This window comes from Phoca vitulina, unplaced genomic scaffold, assembly GCF_004348235.1.
Source record: "Phoca vitulina isolate PV1807 unplaced genomic scaffold, GSC_HSeal_1.0 scaffold9, whole genome shotgun sequence".
NCBI classification, from domain to species: Eukaryota; Metazoa; Chordata; class Mammalia; order Carnivora; family Phocidae; genus Phoca; species Phoca vitulina.
In genome coordinates, this window is record NW_022589712.1 from 12236313 (window position 1) to 12254703 (window position 18391).

The 18391-nt window shown below is 48.8% G+C and overlaps 1 protein-coding gene across 12 annotated transcripts in view; it reads right to left on the reverse strand.

The window, feature by feature from the left end:
* The window catches only part of TIAM2 (TIAM Rac1 associated GEF 2), a 226013-nt gene that overhangs the window by 18432 nt on the left and 189190 nt on the right, over positions 1 to 18391 (reverse strand). Inside the window, exon 1 of one of the 12 annotated variants that reach the window (XM_032407602.1) lies at positions 16546 to 17179. The exons of 9 other annotated variants lie outside the window; for them this stretch is intronic. The gene's annotated coding sequence lies outside the window, so the exon portion shown is untranslated. 2 more of the 12 variants (XM_032407604.1, XM_032407603.1) reach the window with 2 other exon arrangements.

Consider the following 18391-nt stretch of genomic DNA (forward strand, 5'->3'; position numbering starts at 1 on the left):
TAAGAACACTTCTGGTAAGATTAACTTGGAAAAGTGAATGTTCAGGGGGATTCTGATAGCAAATGTACTTTTTAAGGTGCCACGATGAAGTGCTCGAATGTGACAAAGTCACCTTTCTCAGGCAGAGCAGCTGAGCTACTGCCTGGGGGAGGTGGTGGCGATTACTTGGCATCAGGAGGCAGGAACTCTAAAAGAAGACTGATTGTAAAGGTGTTTTTACGTTGTATCCACAAGAGTTGCCCAGGTGGTTACGTTTCAGCTTCTCTATTCTTAGTGACAGTCATCAAGGACTGAACTGTTAAAGGTAGAATTCTGGGTGTGTCTGATCAGCGAGGTCTAGTAACAGTGACTACTCTGATTGGGCCGTTCTCACACCCAAAACAGGGATGGGGGTGAAAAGCACAGGCGAGGTGCAAAGGACCAGAGTTCTATCCCGGCTCTGCCCCCAGTCCTCTGCACGATCCTGGGTAAGGCTCCTGAGTCGACTTCCTTATCGATAGACCAGAAGCAGCGTTACCTATCCCATCAAGTCACCCCTCGAACGGCCAACTAGGTCACCGAGAAAAGGGAACTCACATTTGCTGAGTCCCTGCTGAATGCTAGACAGACAGAGCTGGCAGGGGTCCTCCCCAATCTGCCAGCACGTAATCCTTACTGGGACTGAGACGACACAGATGAGGGGCGGGGACTGTGAGGGCACAGGACCATCTCCTGGCTAGCTCTCTGCAGGGTGCCCGCCCCTCCCGGTACCTGGCAGAGTATGGGGCAGAGCAGATGTGCTCCTCAGCCCCTGCCCCTGTGGTCTTGGCTTCCTGGCCCCTGCAGCCGCCTCCGCTTGGAGAAACACCTGCAGCCCCCACACATCCGCAGACAACCTCCACATCTTCTAGGCTGCTCCCGTGCCCCCCCGCCCCCCCCCCGCCCCATCGTGGGAATGCTGCTCTAAAAGCAACAGAGATTTACAAGTCAGGGTGGGGGCGCGCGCAGATTCGGAAGCTCAGCAGCGTGTGCCTGTGCGGAGAAAGACACCCCAACCTCAGTGCACACCTCGGATTAGGACCTTCCAGTCTGTAGGCTCAGTGCTAAGAATTGTGGGTTCACTGTGGGCTTCATTTTTTATAGGTGAGTGCAAAACAAGTATTTTCTTTATGAATTCCTTTTAAAAATTAAATGAAAACAGTTTTCCCAAAAACTGCGCTGTAAGGATACAGCAGTGATACTGACCGAGACAAAATTTTTTCAGGTTTTTAGGCTGACACTAAGGCTGACCCCCGCTTGAAAATGATTTGATCTTATTTATAGATGAGGAACATCTCACTAAAGACCTGGGCATTAAAGTGCATCAGCGTGCTCAACACACACACACACACATACGCATGTGAGCTGATGGATACGTTCATTAACCTGACCGTGATAATTATTTCCCAAATGTCTAGGTACAGCAAGTCATCAAGTTGTACACTTTAAAGATACAGTTTTGTCAACCATACCTTGCTAGAAGGAGAAAAGGTATCTGAAAGTCCCTTTTGGTTTTGTTGTTTTAAATGTATGGCTAAGGAGACCTTCTGCTTCCTTATACTAGGGCTGAAATGTGTCTTTCCTCCAGGCGCCCCATCTTTCCGCAGCGGCAACAAAACAGCTAAGGATGCTCAAGCACCTCGCCCCGGGGTGTCCCTGGAGGAACGCAGGGGCAGAGCCTCTTTCTCAAACCGGTTCTGAGATGCCCCGTCTGACCTTGGACTCAGTGCAACACTCATTCACAGAAAGCTGTCGCACCCCCTTCCTCTTGGTTCAGATTAGTAAAACCTGATCCCCTGGGCATAACAACTTCAACGTTTACTTTGCTCTTATTTGGAGACATGGCTACCTGAGGCTTTTCAATTTTGTCCTAGGATTTGCATCTTAAAAGAAAAAATCACAGTGGGATAAGTACACCACATTGTCCAGAACCAGTCTGAGATTCTGCAGCTACTCCACGGAATATCGGGGCCATCCGGAGCCCCGAGGCTCAGCGGCCAAGCGTGCCCTGGGCTTTCCCGCCTCCGTCTGCAGCCCAGTGGTCATGGAGGGACGGCAGGCGCCGTGGACTCCTCTGTCAGAGGCATCTGTTTGTACTGCTTGGGCCCCAAATACCTCCAGCCTAAGAAAAAGGGCTGAAAAGCGCTGCATCATCTACAGTTCTAGCTCACGGGGAAATACTTAAAGGTAAATGACAGCATTCGCAGCATGCGCTCCTTGCAGTCCCCGGTTGAGAGGAAACGGATGTTAACTTGGAGGGAAGATCCTTAATGGACTTAGCCGACAGGCAGACCTCGCCCAGGAAAGACACCCTTGTCCTGCTTGGGTAACTGGTCCTACGACAGCATATGGGGTCCGTTTGGCAGATCTCTAGCTGCCACCGCATCCCCCCCTCCCTCCACCACACAGACCAGCTGAGACTGAGCCATCGCTGGGGACCGAGTCCCCGTCCGGATCACGGTCACAGAGTTTCATTACACCAGCACAAGAAGCAGAAGAGGTTTCTACTACTTCTATTAGCCCTAAAAAGAATGTCAGAAAAAATTTAAAAAAACAGGCTTTAGACTTTGAGCAAATGGCCAGTTATCCTCAAGGACAGTCCAGCCCTGGGAAGGTGCGGTCTGCATGCTGTGTTCTCCTGCGGTGCACTTACCACCTGGAAGCTACGAGAAGCCTGCAGGACTCAATAATCTGAGTGCAACCATGCTGTCAGCTGTCACATCCTAGCAAATCAGTTGTCAAGAAAAGTTCCTCTCAGTTTAAAAAAAGAAAGGAGTATCTAAAAATTGTACAAAGGACTTTTCAACTTACTCTGCGCTACATTAAAGTCACTGACTAACTTACAGAAAGATCTAATATTATCCCCAAGTGGCCCCAGCAGCGGGAATCCGGAAGGAGCACAAAGGGCTAAATGACTTCCCAGGAAGGCTAGCGAGCAGAGATGGGCTTCACCCCATGGGGAGCAAGGGTAGCCCCCAGCGCCCAGTCAGGGGCCAGGTCAGACCTCAGGGGCTGCAGGCCTGCCCCCCGGGGGGTTCTCAGGAGAGGAGGAGGGGGCCGTGCTCAGCACCTTGGCAGGGTGGGGTGGGGGTTTAAAAAGCATTCAAGGTGATCAATGAAATTCACATCTGGGGGGCCACTTGTCTTAGTGAAACAATCCCTGGATGGAAAAGTCTAGAGAAATAGCTTTTTATATTTATCAAAATGGTACAAAAAGGATGAGGAAACACTCGTACTCTGTTCTCTAGACCAAAGGGTTCTATTTCCAAAAGCAGAAGGGGAACGGAAACCATAAAAGTAAATGTGAGCTGATGTCACAGGAGAGCCTTTATTTTATACTGAAACACAACGATGAAGCTAATAAATCGGGGCACAGAAATGCACCGAGGTAACAGGACAGTTACCAGCGACGGGACAGACGCATGGCCACTGACCCAAGAAGGCCACGACTCACCGGGAAGGGCAGAAAGGAGATGTGTGCGTTGTGTATCTCTACCACACACGAACATACACGCACAGATTTTCTAAAAATGGAATGGTATATATCACGTATGCAGTGTTAACCAAGATATTTTTATCCTTGGGTTCATTTGAATTTTCTCTTTTACAGTGGTTTAATTTTTAAGATTTTTAATAAATGCACTCCTTTCCTGTCACTTAAAAAAAAAAAAAAAGATTTGAGGTTGAAAAGGCTCAAAGTGTTCTGTTTCTATGGACACAGTGATGAACAGACTGACACAGTTCCTCCGCTCATGGTGCCCCGAGTTTGGCTGGGAAGATGAGCTCTGAGCAAGTAATTCAAGATGATCGGCGCCCAAAGTGCGGGGTCCTGTGGACACAGGCCCGAGACCTCCCGTGGTCTGAGCTGCGAGCGCTGACGCCATGCACTCAACGATAAATTAGTTCTCTACACTAAGCCAAGTCTGGGGCCGGAGGGAGCACGGGCTGCACCAGGACCTGGGGGCCAGAGCAGCCGTGGCCGGAGGGTCAGGCAGAGCAGGGAGACGGGTGGGAGACAGGCAGGGGCCGGGCCCTCAGGGGAGAGCAGGGGTGGGTGGCGGGCTTGGGCGATCCTGACATGGCACGGTGGCAATCCCTGCCACCTGTTAGGTACACACCTGACAGAGGATGACAAGGTGAGCATCGTGGTGGCATGAAGGATGGGGGAGCGTGCACCCCAAGTGGGGCAGCCCATCGCCTGAGCCCCTTTTCCTTACCCCGGCGTACGTGCAAAGCTCATGCCAAGGGCCTGCGAGCACGCACTGGACCAAGATTTCTGAAACGATTACTTTTTCCAAGACCAGAGGCTTACACACGGGGGCTCTGGAGGTACCACCCGGCTGGCCATGACTGATCCCCCCCAACCTTGACTCCTTGTGCTCACCTGGAAAGCAGGGATCGTGTTTTATAAGGTCCTTGCAACGAGTCAATGAGATAAAACATAAAAATACTTACCATAGTACAAGGGATCGATAAAAGTTAACATTTGTACAGGGAGTTTAACTTGCCAGGTTTTGCCATTTTTTCGAAGTACAGAAGAAGAAATGTCCTCTGAATCCCCCAAAGGGTGGGCCAGAAAAATCGCACTTCAGGATTTCAGCCTTCTCTCATGGAGCCCCTCCTCTCCGCCGGGCTCTGCTCTGGGTGCTGAGGATGGAGCACTGAGCCCCAGGATGAAAACCTCGCCCTCCTGTGAGGGTGTGGGGGAGGGGAGGGGCAGGGGAGAGATCGCGAGGAGGAAGGGGGGCGCAGGGCATCTCAGAGGGGGAAGGGTGCCGGGGGAACCAACCCGGGAGGGGCACATGGAGGGCATGGCCTGGGGGCTGCAGCTTCCACAGCCGGTGGGAAGAGAAGTCAAGTTTGTGCAAACTCTCGAGGGAGGGAGGGCAGCAGCGTGTCCGTGTGGCACCTGTGTGCACCGGCGCCCCCCCCACGAGGGCAGGCCAGCGCCCGCTGCGGAGTCTGGGGCTCCCTCAAGGGCCAGGGCAGCATTTCTACACCACGGGGCGCTTCCTTCACAGAAAAGACCGGGTGTCTCGAGGTCGCTCTTAGGTAGCTTACACAGAACGGCTCATCCGAGCTAATACAGCCCGTGCCGAGTGCCGTGTCCTTGCCGTCCCGTTTTTCACCCAGAAAGTAAGCTACGGCTTCCCCCGGAAGTACAGTTAAACCTGCGCGTCCAGAGAGATGCATGAGCTTCTCCTTGACCTCTGCATGCAAAAATACGCGGCCCACGGTCTAACAGAGACTTTAATGACCCCTCCCCGCCCCAAAAACCAACAGGCAGAGGCCAGGGTGGATCATCAGAGCAAGGGTCAGCCAACGAAGGCCTCCGGGCCAGTGGAACCCGCCATCTGCTGCTGTAGATCAAGTTTTACTAGCACTTGGCCGCCATGCTCATTCACCTGCCCTGGGTCTCTGGCTGCTTCCACCCCGAAATGCAGAGCCGAAGGCTTGCCAGGGCCTAAAACATTTACTGTCCCTTCACAGGAAAAGTCTGCCAAGTCCTGATAACAGACAGATGACCCCAAATCAAAAAAGATTCTTCTTTTGAAATTAGACTTAATTAAAACTCAACATCACCTAAAAACCTTTATTCTGAACATTTGTAGTGAGTTAAAGGGGAAATTTAAAAGATGATTTTATGTTATTTTTCTAGAGACTACAAATGGCATCTTAATTCACATGAGGTATAAACCCTTTTTTGTCCTATGCTTTCAACTGTGTCCAAAACCAAACCAAACACCTGCGTGCTCAACTGGCTCAGATCCAGGGCTCCGAAAGATGACTCAAATTCTCTGGGTTTTGCTTTATTTTGTGTTCCTTTTTGATGGCTGAGACAATTCTGTTTGTCCTGTGATTCGGGGCATTTAGACCTGAATTTAAATCCTTTCTATGACTACTTTATACCACTTAACATTCATACTAAATATGTTTATCTGGTTAAAGACGTCTCTAAGCCAGTATCTTTCAACTGAATTTTTTTTTTTTTTTTTGTAAAACATATTCTTAACTATGACTTTTCTATCAACACTACTCTCAGCCACTTTTCCATCCAGAGGTGCTGATTTCTGGGCTCAGGTCCATTTCCCTTCTTTTCCTTCAGTATTCTCTCATGGCCCACTTTCATTCTGGCAATCAAATTAAACTTGTGTATTTACCGTAACCCTTCCTTCAGTGGTTAATGTCTTCACTGAACATTCTAGTCAGTTTCCGTGTTTAATGCCAGTTTTCCCGAACAAGAGTTAGGTCTCTGGCTTTATTCTTGGCAACTGATAATAGATTACTGAAGCAGTTTTTGCAGGAAAGGTCTTGAAGTGTTACATATTCTGAGAATTTACTGAGCCTTTTTTTCTATCTTTGTCACTGTATTTGAAGGAAAAGAATGCATCCATATAAACGCCAATTGCAATCACATTCTTGACCAGCGAGAGCTTTGATCAATCTGATAGCCACCAATTTTCAGGGCAAGTCTGTATGAGGACAAGACAGCTGAATCCTGGAAGGAAGCAATCCACACACTTGGCTTTAACAGTTCCAGCTGTGTCCACCTTCGCCCGGGACAGTGCTGCCCAGCAGCCTAATCCCAGACTGCCCCCCAGCTGAGTCCTCTCCCCTTTCCTGCGGTTCCCTAAGAAGCATATTTTCTTTCTAGTTGTCATCTACGTGGGCTCCTGGTTGCCTTACCTAGAAAAACAGAAAGTAGGGTAGCACCCGGTTCCTGGCTGCAGACCAAGCACTCAGCTCTGAGAGCAGCTCCAAGATGCTCAGAAAACTGTAGTCAGTTGTACCCATTCCCATTCCTTGATGGTCCTCCCTGAGCATCTTAGCTTCCAGACTGCCTTAGACTTGCATCCCCTAGTTGGCTTGGTCTATCTTCCCATCTTGGTCTAACGGGAGCCTTGGGTCTGCCTACTCTCACAGCGTCCTCTTATCCACGAGGGTGTTCACAGCCACACGGACTAATAGAACCTGCAGCAGCCCCCCTCATCCACCCTGGCTTAGCGCCCCCTGCAGTTTACAAAGCTATTTCTCACACATGGCTCTCCTTTGATTTCACCTCCTCGAGACTATCATGGAAATGCAGTCCTATTCTTTTTAATAAGGTTATGAGGATTCAGAGGATGAGGCGACTTTCCGAAAGCCCGCCAACCAGGCAGTGAGAGGCTCCAGCACTTGGGTCCCGCTGTCTTTCCACTTCCTGCCTGTCCCAGCAACAGCAAATTAAGAGACAAACATCTACTTGCTTTTCCCCCGTAGTACAGCCAGGGATGAAATCCTTCTTGTGAATCTTCTCATCTCTTCTATACCCCACTCTCCAAATATAAACTGAAAATATGCTGTTAGGGATAGCCTTGGCCACGGGGACAATCAGAGTCAAGGCCAAGTGACAGCAACACACGGCCACCCGTGAGGGAGGCACAGAACGCCCAGCAAGCTCGCAACGGCCCCCTAACAGTCTCCAGAAGAAACAGCCATGGTGTCTCTTTCTGGGACAGGCAGATGAGAGTATCTGCTCTGACTTGGGGAATGAAGGTGGCTATTTCTGCAAATTATGAATTCTTTAAAAACTTTCCTGAGCATTTAAACTTCATCTATGATCTCTTGCTGCACAGCAAAGCAAGGTGGCTGCCTGGGCTGACAGCCCTGCATGATCCCACGGGAGCTGCAGGAGGACGGAAGCCGGCTCTTCTCACCCACTCCAGTGGCTCGTACTTTTGTGACCCTTTAACAACTACACTGACTTTTTTTTTTAAGATATTATTTATTTATTTGAGAGAGAGGAGAGAAAGAGAGCATGCGAGCACAAGCAGGGAGAGAGGTAGAGAGAGAGAGAGAAGCAGAAGCAGACTCCTCCCTGAGCAGGGAGCCTGACAGGGGGCTCGATCCCAGGACCTGAGCCGAAGGCAGACGCTTAACCGACTGAGCCACCCAGGCGCCCATAACTACACTGACTTCTACTGACTGCTGTTCCAGCAGGTTGCATGGGTCAAGGATGGCTCTCAGTCACTTAGGAAGAATGGTATGGGGGTAGGGAGAGAAGGTCTAGGCCCTATTACTTGTCTGAAACCTACCACATCCTCTTTGGGCTTAAAAAGGCCTGGACTACAATAGCCAAACTATGGAAAGAGCCAAGATGTCCATCAACAGATGAATGCATAAAGATGATGTGGTATATATATATAATGGAATATTATGCAGCCATCAAAAAAAAAATCTTGCCATTTGCGACGACGTGGATGGAACTGGAGGGTATTATGCTGAGCAAAATAAGTCAATCAGAGAAAGACAAGTATCATATGATCTCACTGATATGAGGAATTCTTAATCTCAGGAAATAAACTGAGGGTTGCTGGAGTGATGGGGGGTGGGAGGGATGTGGTAGCTGGGTGATAGACATTGGGGGGTATGTGCTATGGTGAGCGCTGTTAATTGTGTAAGACTGATGAATCACAGACCTGTACCTCTGAAACAAATAATACATTATATGTTAAAAAAAAAAAGAAGATAGTAGGAAGGGAAAAATGAACAGGGGGAAATCGGAGGGGGAGACAAACCATGAGAGACTATGGACTCTGAGAAACAAACTGAGGGTTTTAGAGGGGAGGGGGGTGGGGGGTTGGGTTAGCCTGGTGATGGGTATTAAGGAGGGCACGTATTGAATTGAGCACAGGGTGTTATATGCAAACAATGAATCATGGAACACTACATCAAAAACTAATGATATAATGTATGGTGACTAACATAATAAAATAAAATTTAAAAAATTAAAAAAAAAAAAAAGCCTGGACTATCAGTTCTAATATTTGGCTGCAAATAATACCTGGAATCTGGTATCTAAAAAACTGTAGCTTTAGGAACATAAATCACAAAAATATGAAATGTAAATTACTTGCTAATATCCTGACCACCTTTCTTAGGCTTGGATAAAGTGCCATTTGAGTGAGCACAGATAACCTGCAGGCCCCTTTACTCCTAGTTGTAGTTAGATTTTTTTTTTTTTTTTTTTGCTAGATTTAAGCAGTGTTTTTTTTTAAAGATTTATTTATTTGAGAGAGAGAGGCAGAGCGAGAGAGAATTCCAAGCAGACTCAGAGCATATAGTCTGACACAGGGCTCGATCTCATGACCCTGAGATCATGACCTGAGCTGAGACCAAGAGTCAGATGCTTAACCGACTGAGCCACCCAGGCGCCCCATTTAAGCAGTGTTATAATCAAGTTTGTTCCATTACTCTGGACTGTATCTTATTGACAGAGTCTCAAATTAATCATCTCACATGAACAATGTCTGCCTCACACACATTTATCTGAGACTTTCCCACCAATCTCTAAAAATCTAACACTGACTAAATAATAGAAATGAGGTCATAAAATTTAAACTAAGACAATTAATTTTAATAAACCGTTTGGCAATTTGATCAACCTTCTAGAAAATGAAAGTCAATAAATCCAAGGAACCAAAGCCATGTTTCCCCAGGAGCGCGGAGCACGGCGGACGGCTGTAAAATCATACACGGACAGGCAGGAGCACAAGCAAAACCAAAAGACGTCAGAGACAACGTGACCGCAACCGACTGTCAATTTAAAACTTTTTTTTTTTAAAGCCTCAGACACAGAAAACTAATTTTAAATCTCACCTGAGATTACTGGTTTGATAATCCTCCCTCCATCGTGGAAACTCATCTATAAAACCACGGTGTTTAAGACCTCACTAGGCAACTGAGTGGAGAGCGCAGATGCCCTGCCCCATCCTGGTGCCTGGAACAGCAGGCTGATGCTGCCCAGGCCAGTCTTCTCATCTGATCATCCTTTCTGTCGTGGCTGGATGAACCATGAAGGCACTGGATTCTAGAACATTTCAAAGCCAACTCCAATGCCAACTCAAAGCCCCTTGGCAGGACTCCCCGAGTGACACAACACTTGTGGAAACCCCCAGCCTGTGCAATGCCAAGCCAGAACCTTCTAAGCAATTGCACATCTAAGAGCTTCCTCATCTGACATCTGTTTTCTGAAAACACAAGAGAACTTAGGTGGCAGCAAAGAATCAGAGAGTGTGAAGGAAGGTGAGTCACAGAGGAGGAGGGATGCTTGGAGGCTGAACAAACAAAAGAAGGGATAGGGAGGCGTGACAACAAACAAGAATGGAAAGGAGAAAAGACAGAACTGGGGGCGTCAAAAACCATGCTTTCAGTTTTCTCCTGTCTCCCATATTAGTGACAAATCTATTTTGTGTTGCCTGGTCCTTCGTGCTATTATCAAGAACAGCAGGAGACTGATTTATGAAACTAATAATCCAACCTTTCCCCCGGAGAGTGAGAGGCCAGTACTGGAGGGGGTGAAGTGTTCCCAGCGGGGTCCCCAGACCCCCGCTCCCTCAGCGCCTGGCCCCCGCCGCAGTGACACAAAGTCCGCTCCGAGTGGACACTACAGAGGAAATTGCAAAATGACTCACAACAACTTCTCAGAACTTTTTCAACAAGTGAAAGCAGCTACCATGTGGGGCTGGGACATTATTAAAAGGTGAGAATCTGCTGTAATGAAAGGCGTGAAGAGAACGCACTGAGGCTCAGATACATCTGCGCTCATGCAGGACAAGCGAAGTCTTCGCTGGACTACAATCTCTGACACACGGATTTTTTTTTTTTTTAAGATTTTATTTATTTATTTGACAGACAGGACATAGCGAGGGAACACAAGCAGGGGGAGTGGGAGGGGGAGAAGCAGGCTTTCCACCAAGCAGGGAGCCCGATGCGGGGCTCGATCCCAGGACCCTGGGATCAGGACCTGAGCCGAAGGCAGACGCTTAACGACTGAGCCACCCAAGCGCCCCCGACACACAGATCTTTAACGGAGGCATCAACACGACTGTCTCAGGCCTCCTACCAACGGCTAATATCTGGGAATGCCTTTGTGGGGGAGGTCCCAGTGAATGAAGGAACAGAGCTGACATTGCACCAACCCCCATTCTTGGTAAATACTGAAGGTAAGACAGATAAGATTCATGGCACCCAAAGAGTGGCCAGCCAAAATTAGATCCTAACTGTGGCTGTTATTCCTTCAAAAGACAAAGAAAGGAGAGAGCACCAGAGCCTTTGCTGGCTTGCTGACGTGACGGGTCCGGGGTAAAGTCCCCTCGGCCCCAGGGAAACCATGGCATCGTCTGCTTCCTTCTTATCCCCTGAACTGGGCGTCCAACCACCCCTCTGGTCCCACAGACAGCTGTTGATTTTACTGAAGGGAGTTCTACAAAATGTTGGCTTGGGGTCAAGATCTAGATTTTTGCCCCGCCTCCCCAAAAATCATGTTTTTTCACTAATTACAGAAAATGAAACTCTGAAAATGCTAGAACATCAGTGCATAATGCTGTAACTGGTGTTCAACAATGTAGGAATGTCTAGCCACCACCAGCAATATTCTCCTTGGTCTCAACCTAACGGTTTATGCCATCTGGGGCAGGGTTCTTATGTAATAATAGTATCTCAATGTCTCTTAGCACATTAAAATAAGGCCTTACTACTGCCAAGCCCACCACACCAATCAGACCTGAAGATAAAGACAAAGTTCAAAATGTCACTTGGCTAAAGAAACACAGGGCCAGGGGCACCTGGGTGGCTCAGGTGGTTAAGCATCTGACTCCTGGTCTCAGCTCAGGTCTTGATCTCAGGGTCAAAAAAAAATAAAGGAAAAGAAAAGAAACACAGTGCTTTTCATTCTGTAAGTACCTGGTAACTATGTCTGTAATATTAATAATATTAAGTCAAGACAGCAGCTAGATTACTCAGGTGTTTACTCAACGTCAGAATTATGAACATAGAGCTCACTGATTCCTAAGGAGAAAATCTGTGGGTAAACGTCCCAAGCAGAGCGAGCTCCCTAGAATTGCAGTGACTTGTCACATACAGGAGCAATTTCCTGAGGGCCCATCACTTTCATCAGATGCTCAATGGTCTGCTCTAAGTTATTTTCCTCAACCAGGTAAGAGAGTAAAAGATAGGAGCTGATACGGGAATAGAGCACCTAACCACCCTCACCTTCACTTGCCATGACCTTCAACCCCCGTAAGCCTTACAGGTTTTTACTTCAATAACTGTGTGAAGGACAATAAATAATCAGTGCTAATTCTAATTGGTTTCTTCTAGAATTAATTTTCTTTTAAGCAGCTCTCTGTATTCAAGAGGAGAAAAGGCCACACGTCAGGCAAACGCCGGCTTCAGATCAGGCGTCGGGGCAGCGAGAGAGGCCGGCGGGCGTCAGAGCACCACGAACAGAACCAGCACGGGCCTCCACGACCGGCAGACCCGCCCCTCGGTGCGCAAATGCAGAAGTCTGAGGACTCCTCCAAGGACACAGGATTTCGGTGTAAGACTTGGGGCCCAACCCCACGTGTTCTTCCCCCACAACCACCCACGTCCAGCAGGCTTCCCCCCGAGAACCTGCATGAGCCTGCAAACGGGGTTTACTGACGGTGGGGTCTGGTCCAAGACTCCCCGCTCAGACTCCCTGCTTTCTTCTCCTCCAAAAAGGGAGATGATTCTGAAATTATTCTGTCTCCAATCCAGGAAGCCTAGAAAGAAAAGAAACATGGAGACACAGAGGGCGGGACACCATGGAGGAGGAGGATGAAGGCAAAGGAAGGGGGCGGCCTCGCCTCCACGACCACTTCCAAAAGCATATGGCCCGCTCTGTAACCAACACACACCACGGGCGACTTGCCACCACCCCACTGAGACTTGCCCCGGCGGGAGGCAACAGGGGAGGTCCCAAGGAGCGCAGCTGGGGTCCCTCTCTGCCACCCCCCACCCAAGATGCAGGTGGCTGGCTGGCTGCTCTTCGAACGTGGGCCTTTGCTTGGCCTCGGAAAGGACAAACCCACCCTCTTCCAGTCTCGTCTCGGGAGGGGCTGGAAGCAAAATCATGGCCCCCGCGGTTTCGAAGGAGAGGATGAGTAGGGAGAGGCCCACCCGGGGAAATCAATGTGGCAAGCTAGTCTTCACGCCCAGAGAGGTAAAGCTTTCATGTGGCCCAGCTCCAGGGAGGCTCAGGCACTTTCCTGTGAGTCACGGTCCGACAGTGTGAGGAGGGGGTGTAATGATCCCTTCAGCACTGCCAGTGAGCTCTAGAGCTGCGTCGAGCAACAAGCCCACCCGCCCTCTCGCTGATTCACGCCTTGGTGCGCCATGGCCTCCTGACGCCTTCCTGCTTCTTGCGCCCTCCCTGGGGTCTCCCAGGATGACTCCCGTGACAATTCGTTCTTGCTCCCAGAAAACCAGGGTGAAGGCGGAAGTCTGGAGGTGAATGAGGAAGCAGGAGCCAGAGGGAGGCAGGAAGGAAAGGGCCGGTTGGGGCTGGGGAGGAGGCCCAACAGGAGGAGGAAGGAAGAGGCTGGAAGGGAAACCGGCCACATTAACAAGAAGGGAAGGGGAAGCTGGGCACCGAGCGGCCTCCTGAAGGCTTCCAGCCTCCCTGAGTCGGTGCTGTTGTGCCCAGAGCAAGAGGGGCATGGCCGGCCCCAGGCCAACCCCCGGGAGCTCACAGCCTACAGCCCGGCTTCCAGACCAGTCTCACTGGACTGCCTGAACAAACATACTCTCTACCCGCGCAGGGCAGGCGAGCACGGCTCCCTGAGGCCCTACACCCCAGCCAAGTCTCACTCGACAAGCAGCCCCAGCCTCTGAGCTTCCAGAGCCTCTCTGGCAAAGGCACAGACGGCTGAGTGCTCATCGGGCACCACCATGTCGTTGGCAATTGCTGTGTCTCTGGGCTCCGGTGAGCCCACAGCTCTGCCCGTGGCAGCAGCAGGCCCCTTCCCATCTTCCGGTTTGCTTGGGCCGGGGACACACCCGCCGCGCACAAGCCCCTTTAGGACCCAGCCCGCGGCCATGTTGGGAGGGTAGCAGCTGGGAGAGAAAGTGCAGAGAAGTCAACACCATCAACATTCCTTCCCATTGCCTTCTTGTCAACTCCACTGCTTGTCCCCCTTCCCTTGGACAAGCTCTCCCTGCCCAAACTGCTTGCCACGTAGCTACTGGCTCAGAGGGTTCACCTCTGGTTCTCAATGCCAACCTCCTTCCAGCTCACTGCTGGCCCTGCCCACACCCTGCACAGAGATCTGGTTTTCCTCCTCTTCCTTCCTTCCTGCCTTCCTTCCTCTCTCTCTCTCTCATCTGACACTGGGGGTAACATCTTGAACCCTGCTGAATAGAGTAGATAAGCGATCCTTGGCAATAAAGAGGACACAGGGCTCGTGTGTGCTTCATGGCTCAGCGATGTCCCCTCCTGCCACACCCAGCAAAGAGTTGGCATCTTCCGGACACATCAGCCCTAAAGATCAGGGCAGACCAGGAGCCGGGCACTAACCCTGGAGCTAGGAAAATAGTAATTAAAAAAAGAAAAAATTCCAATCAGCTCCAAAGAGATCAAATGGACTTTTAGACTCCCATGCAAACTAAGCACAGTTGCTTCCAACAAATCCACAAACTTGCCGCCAAGTCCCTGCCACAGGGATGTACTACGGTGTTAGAAACGCGGAACGGTGCATTTGAGAGCCGGGCAGAGAACTCAGCTCAACTGGATCCGTTTCAGCCTGTACCCACGGCGCCTCTCTAGGCCCTGAAGAGATGCTGCTCTTCCAAAAGGCACAAGTCTGTAAGACATCCTGACAGGCTATGTCTCAGGCTTCACTAAGCTTCTCACTATTCACAGCCCCCTCCTGCTAAAGAGAAGGGCAGACCTGACAGATACGATTTTGTTAATCTTTTGAAGCAGCCCTTTAAAAAAGGGTGTCCATCCACGGCACTCTGCGTAAGAAAAACCAGCTCCGAGGCGGGTGGGTTTGGTCTTCGTGCAGGTGACAAACAGCTAAGAGGACCTAACTGCCAGGGCCTTCGTCTCCAATTCTTTTTTGTGTCCTGGGACAGCTCAACAGGATCTGACCACCTGATACTCCCTTCAAGAAGACTGGGAAGGCAGCGAAGGCGGGTAAGCCATGTGTTAGGGGCGCAGGATGAGAAAGCATCCGGAGCGCTGTATGTGCCTGAGACACATCAGGAAGGAGGACCTCTCAGCCTAACAATCTCTCAAGGGCGTGTGTGTAACTGTGCACAATCCTCTCAACAACACAGGGCTGGTGGCACTGTTATTGTCACTCACAAGTGAGGACAGAGTAAGCTTACACCAGTTGGGTGCCCTGCCCCAGGTCATGCAGTGGTAAAGTCTGGTGGGCCAGGTTTCCAACCGTCAGGTTGAGACTTCTTTCCATTATATCACTGCCTACCTGGATTTATTCACTGCAAAAGAGGATGCCAAGTCATTTCCAGGGACAATGGGGTCTGCTTAGAGGATGCTATCTCTCTGTTCATTCGTATGTCAGGGATTCTGTCGGAGGACATGCATTTAGAAATAGGTGTATTTAGCTCTTTAAAAGAGATCATGATCCTATTAATCTACTGAATAGCAGCCATGTAGAAAGACCACAATTCATAAAGAAACTGTATTTTAATTTCACTTTTTAGCCAAAACATCTTACGACCAAACAGATCTTGAAATAATGCAGGAGACTCAAAGTAGAAAGATGTACAACGTGAGCCTGCTGGAAAACAAACCATATGTCCAATAATCTTTTCTTTTCGCTTCTTAGATAATGCAAACTCTTAAAAGGAATTCATGTAAAAAAAACTCAGAAGGTTAAGAGAAGTGCGTGAGCAGGCATTAAATATTAAATGCAAGTTATGTTCATGCTGTGTTCTAACACCTAACCATTAGTGCATGTCTCTTTTTTCCACCTTGCACAAATGAAAGGACAAAACAGATCTTAAGCATTATTAAATTGCAAAGAGCACAACACACAGTCGTCATGCTGTGTATCTCCAGATTCCCAATGCTCTCTGTTCTAGCAACACAACGCCTACAAACTGTAAAAATAATCACTGCCGAAGCTACACTAGGTGATTACATAAAATTTCTTCTAAAAAAGCTGGGGGGAAAAAACCATTTAATCAGGAATAACTAAGGTAAAAACTCTGCTTACCTCGTAGAAAACGGTTTCACTTTTGTGGATTTTCTTTTACAGCATGAAGCCCAATGACTAGCATGGGCTATGCTCCCGGGAAATTTCACAAAGCAGCAAATTATGTATTGTCTTCAAATGACTCCTCTTTTCAAGCGGATTTTACAGAGTAAAAATTTGAAATTTCTGGGCTTTCTGACATATTTCAAAAGGACAAAACTATTTCAGAGATCCACTGAAAGACCCTTGCAAGGTAGGAAGGAGAAAGGAAAAGTCGACAGTGCCACCGAGAAACTAGAATCCAAAAGAAATGCTCGCATCCTTAGCTGCAAAGAGTGTTTAAAGATTACAGTCAGGATTCCCTTCTGGAAAGAAAGGCAACTCTTCCCGTCTGCATAACAATCTATAGACATTTCAGAGTAAAATCAACTTTCCAGACAGAGAAAAAGGAAACCATGCAAGCATGCCTACATTTGGATCAGAATCCACACCCCTGAGATCAAAGCCCTCGCTTACTTACATGCTGTACATAGAAAGGAAAAGTTCAAAGGAACCTGCTCCCTCTGGGAGAAAGGATTACATCTACGGTCGGCTGTTGGGAAATGAGTAAGATGCACGTTCTCTCACTCTCATCCCCAGGCAATGAAAAAATCCCAAACTGTTGTTCCAAGTCACATTCGCAAGGACGTCCTAGCGCCACCAAGCTCTTCCTCCAAGGCAGCGCCGCTGGTTGGGGAAGCACACCCCCTTCCTCTGAATTTCCACCCCATGCCGAGCCTGCCGGCTCTGGGGAGACACCAGGTCAGGGCACACTGGGGGACGACAGAGCCACAAAGTGCCACATCTTCAGAGGCAGCTCAGAGACTGGAAAGTGGAATGTAAACCGTATTTCTGCAGAGCTTGCTTAGCCCACCTCAAGTTCCCAGAACAACCCAGGAAGAAAGTCTTTCAACCCCCTCACCCAAAAAGAAACTGTTTATTCCTTTCCAAATCCAAACTGTTACAATAGTGCCAGCTAATTGCTAACAATACTGGGGGAAAAAAGAGCCCGCACACAGGAGAGGTTGACAGGGGCATACAAAGAGCTGTGACAGTAATAGGCACCCTTGAAGAGCAAGAAGGCAATCAATTATGAGCCATTTGCAGAAATTGCGGGGCTCTCAAAAGCCCCACTTACAGCTGTGCTTCATCAAGCCAGGCTGCATTTGATTTTCAAGGGAAATTATTCCTTATTTCAAAGTCTAGAATATTATTAGTAAAATATCCCAAACAACTCAGGTTCAACCAGGGTCTAATCTGAAAAGAAGTTAATGACCCCTAAGAAGGCGAGAGGGGCCAGAGTGGGAAGCCCAGGAAAGAGAGGCCAGCCTTCTCTCCGGAGCAGTGACCACCTCCCATGGGCACTGTGGGGCAGCGCCAGGGCAAGCCCAAAAGATCCATGCCCAGCACGTGGACACACATCATCCAATTCCCAAACCACCCCTGGAAAACAGAAAAAGACTCCTTTTAGGTATAACCTGATGTTTCCAGGGGGCTGAAAATAATAATACAGAACAAAATGTCTTTTTTTTTTTTTTTTAGAGCGAAAGAGTGAGCAAGCATGAGTGGGGGGGAGGGATAGAGGGGAGGAGAGAGAGAGAGAGAGAGAGAATCTCAAGCAGGCTCCACGCCCAGTGCAGAGCCCAATGTGGGGCTCGATCACACAACCCTGAGATCACGACCTGAGCCGAAATCAAGAGGTGGATGCTTAACTGATGGACAGGCACCCCTGTCTTTTAATTCTTAAATTCAAAACTTTTTCACTAACATACATCCCAATTATTACTTCTCATGGTCACCGATTCTTCTTTCCCAGGGAACAAAGAACGTGTGAACTAACGTAACTGCCAGGCATTACACTAGGATTGTTGAGAAATGCCCTGAAGTCCGTTATTATGGACAGATGATCTTCAGGTTTGAAAAAGGTCTGATGATGACGACTCTGACTTGAGAGGGATTGACAGCAATGCTCACCACGATGATATTCTCTTTCAATATTTTTGTCTTCTGCGTTCTTCAGTATTTATCTTTTTTTAAAGATTTATTTATTTGAGAGACAGCAAGTGCACACAAGCAGGGAGAGGGAGAGAGCGAATCTCAAGCAGACTCCACATCCAGCACAGAGCCCGATGCAGGGCTCACTCTCACCACCCTGAGACCATGACCTGAGCCAAAATCAAGAGTCGGACACTTAACTGACTGCACCACCCAAGAGCCCCCCTTTGGTATTTATTTGCTTTCTCCTCTAACCATTTTAGCAATGAAAACTAAGTTCAATCAGCTCCAATTTCAAGCTCAACTGCAGCTTTTCCTCCTTTCCTCAATTT